This window comes from Bactrocera neohumeralis, chromosome 6 (assembly GCF_024586455.1).
Source record: "Bactrocera neohumeralis isolate Rockhampton chromosome 6, APGP_CSIRO_Bneo_wtdbg2-racon-allhic-juicebox.fasta_v2, whole genome shotgun sequence".
NCBI classification, from domain to species: Eukaryota; Metazoa; Arthropoda; class Insecta; order Diptera; family Tephritidae; genus Bactrocera; species Bactrocera neohumeralis.
The window spans coordinates 74,105,795-74,118,430 of record NC_065923.1 but is presented as its reverse complement, the minus strand read 5'-3'; the positions used below and the strand labels follow the sequence as shown (position 1 = coordinate 74,118,430).

General features: G+C 35.9%; 1 long non-coding RNA gene across 4 annotated transcripts in view; it reads right to left on the bottom strand.

The window, feature by feature from the left end:
• The window catches only part of LOC126761176 (uncharacterized), a 302,754-nt gene that overhangs the window by 10,205 nt on the left and 279,913 nt on the right, over positions 1-12,636 (bottom strand). For 2 of the 4 annotated variants that reach the window (XR_007667332.1, XR_007667334.1), the window contains exon 7: positions 9,726-9,872. The exons of the other annotated variants lie outside the window; for them this stretch is intronic. This is a non-coding gene — a long non-coding RNA (uncharacterized LOC126761176). The remainder of the gene's footprint in view (positions 1-9,725; positions 9,873-12,636) is intronic. 4 annotated transcript variants of the gene reach the window in all.

The following is a 12,636-nucleotide window of genomic DNA, read 5'->3' as shown; positions in this document are numbered from 1 at the left end:
TAAAAATATAGAAAAAATGTGTGAAAAGATGTGAAATTTTGCGAAAAAATTGCGAATTTATCAGCATTTTCCGCCAGCACAGCATTTGCATTTTTATAATCAAAATCTGCATAAACGCTAAAACTAAAGCAGCGCAGCGCATGCAATTGCAACCATAAATAATGCCAATAAATATTTGCAATTTTTCTGCTGTCCTTTTGCAGCGTTTTTCAGCTTTTACCTCCAAATAAAATTGATTAAATGTATACTTTTTCCAACTTTATGCGCTAAACACACACAAATTTTTTATGAATATCAAAGCGCCAGTGGCAAATAAACACGTCAGCGTATTTAGTCAAACTGAAATTGTGAAAATATTAAAAGAATTAAACTATTGCTGGCTGAGAAGGTTTGGCACTTTTTGTATTTGCATAAAAAGTACAGTAATCAAGCGCCAATGTTGATTCGCTGAATTTGCGCGAATTTCATTATTATGTGCCATATTTTCATAAGCAAAATTGCTTATATTGCATATGAGGCTAATAAATTTCGTGCAAATATTCCATATTTAGTTGGCGCTTGAAGTGCAAACTAACAAACGCTTTTCTGCTGCATGAGTTATTTATTATGTGCTGAAAAAACTGGATGTGTGGAAAAATTGCTTAATTAATGTTTTGCGCTAGGAAATTAATTTCGGTTTTCAAATGCATTATGGTTTGCAAAAAAATTCATATTTTTACTAAGCAAGTTATGGCTAAATTAATTAATAAATACTTTGGTTTTTATAGTTCTTTTATATCGGGTGATTTTTTAAGAGCTTGATAACTTTTTTAAAAAAAAAAACGCATAAAATTTGCAAAATCTCATCGGTTCTTTATTTGAAACGTTAGATTGGTTCATGACATTTACTTTTTGAAGATAATTTCTTTTAAATGTTGACCGCGGCTGCGTCTTAGGTGGTCCATTCGGAAAGTCCAATTTTGGGCAACTTTTTCGAGCATTTCGGCCGGAATAGCCCGAATTACTTCGGAAATGTTTCTTCCAATTGGAATAGTTGCTTTTTTCAGACTTTAGACTTGACGTAGCCCCACAAAAAATAGTCTAAAGGCGTTAAATCGATTTGGAACGATCGAGATGAATTATGAATCTTGGTCTGAACTCAACCTTATGTTCGGAGATTATAGCCCTTCCTTTTTGGAAAAAAAGTTTGTTAGCATCGAACGATAGCGATTGCCATTCACCGTAACGTTGCGTCCAACAGCATCTTTGAAAAATACGGTCCAATGATTCCACCAGCGTACAAACCACACCAAACAGTGCATTTTTCGGTGCAAAAATATATTTAACGCCTTTAATTTTTGTGGGGCTACGTCAAGTCTAAAGTCTACAGAAATAAGCCAGCAACTATTCCAGCTGGTACAACATTTCCGAGGACGATCGCGTCGCAAAAAGTTGAAGATATTAAGACGCAGCCGCGGTCAACATTTAAATGAAATTATCTTCAAAAAGTAAATGTCAAGAACCAATCTAACGTAACAAATAAAGAACCGATGAGATTTTGCAAATTTTATGCGTTTTTTTTTAGAGTTATCAAGCTCTTAAAAAATCAAATGCATAGTTTCAAAAAATACTGCAAATATAAGTTATATGAACTTAATAACGCTTTGATGGATTAAGATTGGAAAAAACATGGAAATAAATCTGTGTTATACGAAAAAAAAAAATCAAGAGAAAGCTTTAACTTCGTTTGCAACGCAGCTTTAATTACCTTTTGATTAAACATTTTTTCATACAAGCACTTGATTTGGAACGATAGGTTAGTACAATAGCTAGGAAGTGGTCTGAACTCAACCTTATGTTCGGAGATTATAGCCCTGCCTTGGAAAAATATGGGTACCAAATATCGTGCAGATATCTTCTCACAAAATTTTGAACAGCTGATATACTAAGGCTTGTTTGTAAAAATATATCCTAAATTTTTGTGGAGCAGTTTTTTTAAAGGTTGAAGCATAGCTGGTACAAAGAGGACGATCGCGTGGATTTAGACTGATACATCGCACTGTTGCGACGAAAAACACAAGTGATAGATACAGAGAGAGGATGCAAATCAAGATAAATGGTCAGAAGCTTGCAGATAGGGATAATGCTCGACAATTCTAGAACCTATGTTCGGAGCATGCTGAAGTCTGGAGGGAACACTTCTCCGGCCTGCAAAACGGCAGAGTGTTACATATTGAGATGGCGAACTCGATTCCCCAATCGATGCCGACGAAATAGATGTTTCATTGCCCAACCGTGATGAGGTCCAAATAGCAATTACCCGCCTGAAGAGCAACAAAGCGGCAGAGGCTGGTGGATTTGATTGAGCTACGAAAACCAAGGTGCATGCTCAGATTTTCAGCATTTAAGCATTAAATCTTAGAAAAGGTCTGCAAATCTACAAAAAATCATATAAGGATTTATCGAGCGTAGTGTGTGAAAGACTGAAGCTCATCGTCAAAAACGTTATTGGACCTCATCAGTGTGACTTTTGACCTGAATACCGACCAGATTTTCAGCATACGTTAAATCTTGGAAAAGACCCACCGATACATCCTTCACATTGAGCAACACCAAAAGCTCCGTTAGAATGGGGAAGGACCTCTCCGAACCGTTTGACACCAAACGAGGGTTCAGCTAAGGCGACTCTCTCTAGTGTGACTACTTCATCATCCTATTGCTGGAGAAAACAATACTAAAAACTATACAAAACTAAATAGAGAAGGTCCAGCTATAAGATGCGGAGGAATGGACAACGACATCATCTATTGAGTCGGCCTGAGAAGTATTCGAGAGAAAGGTTTTGCCGAAGACTTACCGTCCTTTGCGCATTAGCATTGGCGAATACCGCAGTCGATGGAACGATAAACTCTACGAGATATACGGCGACATTGACATAGTTGAGCGAATCAAAAGTGAAGCCGCTGTTCACTAAGGCGTGTTATCCGGATGGAAGAGAACACTCCAGCTTTGAAGGTTTCGATTCAGTTCCCGCCGGTGGATGCAGAGAAAGATGAAGACTTCCACTCCGTTGGTGAGATCAGGTAGAGAAGGACATGGCTGCGTTTGGTATCTCGAATTGGCCCCAAAAAGCAAAAAGAAGAATGACTGGCGCGCTATTTTAAACTCGGCTATAACCGCGTAAGCTGTGCCTACGCCTGTGATTTGTTACACAAATGTCAAAAGAATGATCCGTTTTTGAAGCGCGTTGTTACTGTCACCAAAAAAAAATTATGATGTCTGTTTGATGGAATTTCAAGGGATCCTCTATTTTGGTCTCTTGCTCGACAATACGACAAGAGTGTTCCACCAGGACAATGCGAGGCATCCTACAAATTTGAAGACTCGCCAAAAGCTTTTACAGCTTGAATGGGATCCAGAATATTCTCTAGATTTGGCATCTTCGGACTATTACTTGTTCTGGCCGCAGCAAAATTTTTTACATGCGAGGACCTTCAACAACAATCAGGTCGTAAAAAATCATTTGGACCAACTTCGTGTCTGCAAAGACGACCTTTGTGACCATACGTGATATAGAAGAGCGCACAATACACCACAATAGACCATAGGTCGCAGTGCAAAACCTTCAATTATTTTCATCTTTTAAATGACAGTAACTTAGGCTTTGGATGTTATACTTCACCTTACAAAAAACGGCATAAAATCTTAATAACCTGTACTCGTATACCACAGCCGAAAAGCATGGCAATCTAGCGCCAAAAAACTTCACTTTCCTCATTTCACGTAATTTTAGGTAAAAATTTACATTTCTGTGCACTTTCAAAATTTTCAAAATGACGTCATTAACATATTTTCCGTTTGAGTAAACAAATGAAAAAGCGAAACTTCAAAAAGCAATTCTTTGCTTCACGGAAATTGCACAGAATAGTGCAAAGGAAACGCATTAAAATCAATGAACATCCGCCGCCAATGTACACAGCGCCACACATACACACACACACACAAGCCAACACATGTTTATCCAGACAGCAGCGAATGAAAAGTTAGCACGCAAGAAAATGGATTTAGTTGTTTAAGCAATTGAAGTAAAGGAATTGCACTTGGCTGCCACTGATAGTTAAGTGCAAAAGGTAGTTGTTGTTGCAGCCAGCTAGTTGCTTTGCACTTTTGCGCCGCGCCGCTGGAAAGAAAAAACATGAGCTCTTGCAACAAAAGCGTTGCATAAATAAAAGCAGGGGCAGCACATGCTGCACATTAAGTCTACTTGCCCCTAAACTCATGCTACGCAGAAGCAACTGGCTACGGCTGCCCCTCAACCGCGCCGCGCTTACATTCAAGTTCCGAACAGTAAACAGTTTTAATGACGCAAACAATAAGGTGGCGGCGTCAACAGCTACGGCGCCTCAACGAAGTGCAGATTTTCTTTTACTTTGCCGCTTACACCGACGTCTTGCCGCCGTCGCCCGCCACTCAGCGCGCACCTTAATGTGCCACTACACTACGCGCTGAACTTATGCGCTTGCTGTTTACTCTACTTGTTACTGTTATTATTGTGCTTCGCTGAACTTATTGCTGCTCTTGCTGCTGCTGCTTTTCGCTTTTTGCAAATATCGCTGTCATTGTTGTTGTTAGTTGATTTCTTAGTTGTTTGAATGCGTACAACACAACTACTTACACTCACGCGCTGCAGCGGCAGCAGCTGCGTCAGTCATGGCTGCGGCTAGAAAACAGTGAAACTGCAAAGAAGCAAGCTTTAAGTACCATTAAGTTGGCGCGCGTCGACGCAAGCGCAGCGCGGCGCGCTAGGTAATGAGTTCGTAATGCGCGTGGCAGCGGCGCGGAGTTAGCACAATCTGCACGGCGTCTACGGCTAAGTAAGTTCGTGTGTTAGTGCATGAGTAAGTAAGTAGTTTGATAAAATTTTCCAAAACTCATCGCTCGTGTCTATGAAAAATGAATGGCAAACGCTTAAGTGAAGTGAAAATCTGAAATTTGAAAACTTTTGACTTTGTTGACTATTAAATTGCTTCCTTGTTTTTGTGCGGCCGACTGAGCGCCAGTACAAGCACATCCACTTGTGCGGCGGTGTGTGTGCGTTTCCGCGTACATGCGCTTACATATTTCTATATTTACCACTCAGCTGGTTTGTTGTTAAACATAAAAGTTGAACTGTAGCAGCTACACTCAGAGAAAAAATTGTGTTCTACTAGTTAAGTCTCGTTGACAATACCTTAAAATGTCTTATAACATTAAATTACCAATTTTTCACGATTCTTAAAAACTTTAAAGATATAATCAAGCAAAACTTGAAACCCGGCGTCAAGAGGAAAAATAAATTGTTAAAGATTTTTATATCGAGACAGAAGTCTTTTTTCACTTAACTGGAAATTGTATACTGAGCTGTATAGACCAAACGGATTTTTTTTTATATCTTAGTCTACGAATTTATTTAATTTGATTCTAAGGATATAGAAAATTTTTTGACACTAGACTGATTAATATTAAACCTATCTTCAATGTACATATGTACAGACCCAGACTGGAAGCGGCTATCAATGAAGTTGGCGGTGTCTCCCCCAGATTTTGTTACGCCAAAAAAGCGGGACCTGGACGCACCCACGCAGATGTAAATCTGTCATTGAGAAAAATGGAACGCCTCCTGAAGTAATGCAAATGCGGTTTCAGGGGGCGACGCTTACTTAGGGGGAGGTTTTTAGTGACCTGAAACTGGTGCATATCGTTGCTGTGACGACAGCTCTGATGATGCGCAAGTCGTTTTCCAGCCCCTCACCCGCAAAAAAAGTATCTAGCATTCCACAACACTGTTATTAACAAAATTCCATGGCCCATACCAAACATAGATTTTAATAACTTATTTTAAATTTTAATTAATTTTTAAAAAATGACTAATTAATTCGAAAAAAAATTTTTTGATCTTAAAAATTAAAAAACAAAATACTTTGAAATTTATTTAATTTCTATTAATTTAATACTTAATTTAAAAAAAAAGAAAAAGAAAACAATTTTAAATTTAAATAACTTCATTAAAGTTTGAATTAGTATCAAAAAACTTACTTTTTAATAAAAAAAAATAGTATACATATATTAATAGGAGATTTCAATAACACAATTTAAAGTTTAATTTATTTGTAATAATTTACTAATTAATTAAAAAAAAAAAAAATTCTTGTTTTAATTAATGAAAAAAAATTAATTTAAATTTTATTTAACTTTCAATAATTTTTTAATTTGAAAACAAAAACAAATTTTAAATTGCAATAATTTAATTAAAGCTTTAATTAATTTCAAAAAATTTACCTCTTAATTAAAAATAGAGCATATTTTTAATAATAAATTCCAATAACATAATTTGAAGTTTAATTAATTTGTAATAATTTACTAATTAATTTGCAAAAACTTCTTGATTTAATTAATTTAAAAAAATTTAATTTGAATTTTTTTTAACTTTCAATAATTTTTTAATTTGAAAACAAAAACAAATTTTAAATTGCAATAATTTAATTAAAGCTTTAATTAATTTCAAAAAATTTACCTCTTAATAAAAAATAGAGTATATATTTAATAATAAATTCCAATAACATAATTTAAAGTTTAATTAATTTGTAATAATTTACTAATTAATTAAAAAAAAAACAAATTCTTGTTTTAATTAATTAAAAAAATTAATTTGAATTTAAATTAATTTCCAGTAATTTACTACTTAATTCGAAAAATTAAAAAGTGATATATTTCAATATCATAAATAATTTAATTAAAATTTTAATTAATTTCAAATAATTTACTATTTTATTAAAAAACAATAACAACTTATTGATTTCAATAATTTAAATTTTAATGAATTTCTAATAATTGACTATTTAACTACAAAAAACAATTAAAGATTTCAAAAATTTAAATAATTAAATTTTAATTTTAATTAATCACTGCTTAATTTGGGGAAAAAGCTATATGGATTGTAATAATTTAAACAGTTCAATAAATAATTAAATTACATTTTAATACTTTTCCACTTAGTTAATAAAAGAACTAACTATCAGTTTCAATAATTTATATAATATAATTTAAATTTTAATGAATCTACAATAATTTTAATTATTTATTCCATATAATTCACTTAATTTAACACATTTCAGTTTATTTTTTTTTTTTTGCGTACAAAACCACACATTTTCGTCAGTGTAATGGATTTGTGTTCACTTTACTGCCAGCAAACACCATGGCGTATACTTAACATTTTTCTTTTGGCGCTTTGCGCAAATTCACTTCGACTCACTTTGGTTCGGTTCCGTACGTCGAGCTGTTTCTGAAGTAGTTTGTGCGCTGCCTTTTGGTCAAATTGAAAAGTTTACGCATTTCCAACTGCTCGACAACAGCAGCAATAATAGCAACAACACCAACAACAACAGCAGCAAGAGCAAAGCCACTGAAACAATAGTGGAGCGCAGATAAACTTTTGCAGCATCAATAACAACAGCAACATAAACTACAAGCAAATAGGTGTATATGCGTGTGTAACGGTACTACTAACGCTGATACAAACAAGCAACACACACACATACATACATACATAAACAAGCAGGCACGCAAGTAGCAATGAATTATACAACCGCCGGCTATGGAAGTGATAGCACAAGCGGTGGTGGTGTGTGACTCGAGCAACGCTGCCACCCCCCGCCCACACACACAACACTGCCCCTAAAGCCATGTGGCAAACAAATGCAAACAAGCAGCTTCCTACATGAAATGTTAAAATTTTGAGCGGAGTTTGCGGCTGGGGCGTGCGGGCGGCACGTCGACTCCGTTGCAAGCTCGCAAAGAACTTTAAGTACTTTATCGTCTTAATGCAACAGCGACACAAGTAACTGCCGGCGAGTGAGTGAGTGCGTGCGTGCAGCGCCGGAGCAGCAACAATTGCGCACACAATGAAAAATAAGTGGAAATGGAGTAAAGTAAAAATTGTGAAATGTATAGGAAAAGTTTCGCAACGCAAACACATAAGCGCTTGCGTGTCTGTGCGCGGCAATGTGCAAGTGTTGCAAGTTGCCAGCGTCGTGGATATAAACTGCAAAGAAAACTAAATCTGCTCAATATAATGTGGCGTGGAAAATTTTCGGACTCTAGTGGCTAAAAGAGTAAACTGTCTGTCTTAGCAAGTGCGCACGAATGTGTGTTTGGGTGTGCGTGTATGCGCAAAGTCGACATGCAAGTGTTTGCAGTTGTAGCAAAGTGTGTTTGCGCTTTTATGTTCTACTTCTGTTTCGTATTTGTCTTTAAAATATGAACTGCTAAAATTGCAGCTGTGCTGATCAATATTAATTTGTGATTTCGACCAGGCGAATCTTTCTCGGCGTACATCAAAGTTCTTGAGATTTATGTACTTAAATGTTGCGCTATGAAAAAGAGCTTAGGAGCCATAAATGAAGGATGTGCTTGTATGTGGAGGCTAACAGGATGAGAAATATAAGAGAAAAGGAAAGATATTTGTATTTTTCTTGCGATTTAAAGTGTGTAGCTTCTAGGGGATTGCAATTGCTGCAATAATCGTGAAGGTGCAGAGTTGGCTTGATCAATTTTATAGTCACTAACAGGAGAGTAGTGAATCAGGATAAATAAAAAATCGCACTATCAGATATTGAATGCAAAGTATATTGTTGGATGATTAGGTAAAACAGTCAAGCACTTGACAGGAAAGCTTAGTATCGAAACTTACTACACTCCTTTAGTTAATATGATTTTGGTAGGATGAAGAACGTTAGTAAAAACAAATTAAAGTTTACTTCCAGATATTATAGCATTGCTTTGGAGAGCAAGGCAAAACAAATTTCTTAAAAATATCTCATCAAGGAAAAGGTTTTCCATACAAGAACTTGTTTTTGAAAGTCCAACTTGTATGGCAGCTATATGCTAGATCGGTCCGATTTTAACAATTTCTTGTGAGGTTATATTGTTATCTTAGAGAAAGCTCCATGCCAAATTGTGTGAAGATTTCATGTCAAATAAAAAAGTTTTCCATACAACAACTTGTTTTTGAAAGTTCAGTTTGTATGACAGCTATATATTATATTGGTCTGATTTGAACAATTTTTTCGGAGAGTATACGGTTGCTTTAGAGAAAAATCCATGGCGAATTTCGTGACGATATCTCATCACAAAAAGAGTTTTCACTACAAAAACTTGTGTTTGATCGTTAAGCGTGTATGGGAGCTATATGCTTTAGTTGTCTGATCTGAAAAAATTCTGAGTATATTTTATTATAGATTTGGGCAATAAACCGTGCCAAATTTCGTCCAGATATATTCACAAATAAAAGATTTTTCCATATAAGAACTTTATACTGGTGGTGCAATTTGTATGGCAGCTATATGCTATAGTGGTTCGATTTGAGAAATTTATTAGAATATTATAAAGTTGCTCCGAGCAATGATTCATGCTAAATATCGTGAAGATATCTTTACAAATACAAAAGTTCTCCATACAAGTACTTTATAGGAGCAGTTCAGTTTGTATGGCAGCTATATGCTATAGTGGACCGATTTGAGAAATTTGATAGAATATTATAGCGTTGCACTGTGTAATGTTCCATGCCAAATTTCGTGAAAATATATTAATAAATAAAAAGTTTTCCATACAAGAGCTTTGTACTGGTAGTTCAGTTTGTATGGCAGCTATTTGCTATAGTGGTCCGATTTGAAAAATTTATCAGTATATTATATGGTTGTACTCACCAATGATTCCTGCCAAATTTCGTGCGGATATCTGGTGTAGTAAAAAAGTTTTCCATACAAGCACTTGTATTTGAGTGTTTAGTTTATATGGCAGCAATATGCTATAGTGGTCCGATATCAGCGACAGCTATTCAAAATTTATATGCCCTGTTCAACATTTAATAAGCATTTAGGTGGTTTTATTATATAATACAATATAATTTAGTATATAATATTATTATATAATTAGTTAGTATAAGAAATTTTAATATTGCACCAGAGTTGCGTATACGTTGTGTAGCACCTAATAAATGCGCACAATTTTTTAATATCGCTAAGAGCAAATAGTCAACTAAAATGCAAAATATAAACGATATAATAAAAATCACTCATATTGAAACAAAATTTGAGTTTTGGTTATAAAATGGTTCTATATTGGTTACTATATACTTGACAACGATTTTCAATTTTTTTTGTGATGATACTTTGTTTCGCATTTTAGGTGACGATATGTATACAGATTTTTAGCATATACACTGAAGCCGCAGCTCCTTCTTGACAATTTATGCATAAATGGATTTTGTAAAATATTGGAAAGCATAAAAGCATGCTTCCCAGCTATTGGCAAGCATGCATATTTAATGTGGCACAAAGCAAATAAGTAACAGCCGCAATTCTGCGATTTATGTATGACTTTATTTACAGCTTACTTGATTGTATTTTTAATATACGCATTTTATAATTTCCTTTAAACATGTTGCTTTACCCCCAAATGCCATAACGCATGAATTACAGCTGTGACAGATGACAAATACAGTCTTAATATGTGTATGAACACACATACTACATACATACACAGGGGGCGCTGGGAAGTTGTGGCACACCCAATACTCTCAACATTGCGCCTCATCTACACTCGTATCTGTGCATGTATGTGCTTCTCATTTGAAATTCACTTTCACAGATTAAAAAACGAAACTCTGCACATATTTGCTTTATTTGCTTTACTTATTTTCTGTTACTGTTATTTTGATTATTTGTGCGCTGCCTGCCTTTGAGTGCACAATAAAATTATGAAATTTAAATGAAGTTGGCAAACTGAATGGCGCACAAATGTGGTTTCACGCATCAAAATGACGAAAGGCGAGGGTGGCATAGCGAGCGAACGACGTGCAAATTCAAAATTCATACAGAAATACACACATACACACATGCATACATACTTGCATAGATGTACAAAATATTGTTTTGTGTGTGCGCCTGCCGCTACGCTTGAATTGGCATATTAGTTGCCCTGCTAAGTGGCGCTTAAGCGTTGAAAAACTCACTCGGCATACAAACGACGTAATTTTCGTGTGGCATACACACACACATGGCGGAAGTGTGCGTTGCTGTAAGTGGCGTTTGTGCTTTCATTAACCTCTTGAACTCGCACACACACAGCCGCGCAAACACAAATGCTTCTGGCAATTACATTCATTTGTTTTTATAAAGTTGCATAAAGCCCATTGAATTTTTTAGGTTATGTCAAATATGTATGAGTTAAATTAAAATGATTTCCAGGCGCAAAGGTTGTGTTCTTAGATAATTTTTAAGTGCTTCTGGCAATGGATGGTTAGTGCTTTTATATTGCAAAATTACATATGATTGAAAGCTGAAGATTGACGTAAGAATATGTTTTTGTTTATTTAAAATGGAGCATGTGTGGTTGTAAAGTAGACCAATCTGAGCAATTTTTTCGGAGATTGTAGCAATGTCTGCTGGGACATTAATCTTTGTCAAATTTTGTGAAGATATCTTGACGAACAAAAAAGGTTTCCATAAAACAACTTGAGTGTGATCGATCAGTTTGTATGGCAGCTATAGGCTATATTGATCCGATGTGAACAATTTTTGTGGAGAATGCAGCTCCGCTTTGGGTAATACTCTGTGCCGAATTTAGTTAAGGTATCTCTTAAAAAGAAGAAGTTTTCTATACACAGACTCGATTTTGAACGTTTAGTTCGTATGGCAGCTATATGCTATAATGGTCCGACCTGAACAATATACTCGGAGATTGTAGCTATGATTTGGATACAAATCATGGCCCTGATCATTTTAAAGAAAAACTGAAAATTTTCATGCATACATTATTATATGCTGATGATGTTGCTCTCATGCTTGAAAGAAAAATCCTGAACTCCGTCTATGAGTTAACACAAAGGTACCAAAATGTGGTAGCTAGCTGGGCGAAAACAATCGACTTAGCTGTCAGTTCAAATAAAACTGAACTGGGTTTATTTTAGAGAAGGTATAAAAACTCGGAAGCACCACTTCCTTTATTGAGCGGCTCTTGATTTCACCTTGTCGAAAAAGCGAAGTATTTGAGCCTCATACTTGATAGCAATCTACTATAAAAGTCCAATTTTGAATAGCGGGTGAAGAAGGTGAGTTATACTCAACAACTCTCACCAAACGCTGTGATAATGTTCTAGTTGTAATTGTCTAGTGTAGGGCGCTCGGCTCCGGAAAACTGGACACATTATAGATATTCTCCGCGCTGAGGCGCAGGAACAGCGGTACAGTGAGCCTTTTCATGGATAGTTGGAAGAGGAAGGTTGATGGGAAGTCTTCTGTCGAGAGCTTACAATCAACTCCAGATTGCCAAACCACTGTAGCGGCTTTCAAGAAGAAGTTGCAGCCAGCTAGGTAGCAGCAGATGTACTTCTCCGCAGTGCGGCTTTTGCATCCACACTGATAGTGGAGCTGCTTTACAGGCTTTGAGCTCGCTCTCTGTGGACTCAAAGCTGGTCAAAATATACCTGACCTCACTACCAGTAGCGTCAAGATTTCCCATATTAAACTTGTCTCGGTGCCTGGCCACAGCGGCATCGTCGGATATTACAAAGCAAATGAGCTTGCATTCGGCTGCTGGACCTATAGAATTCGCGCG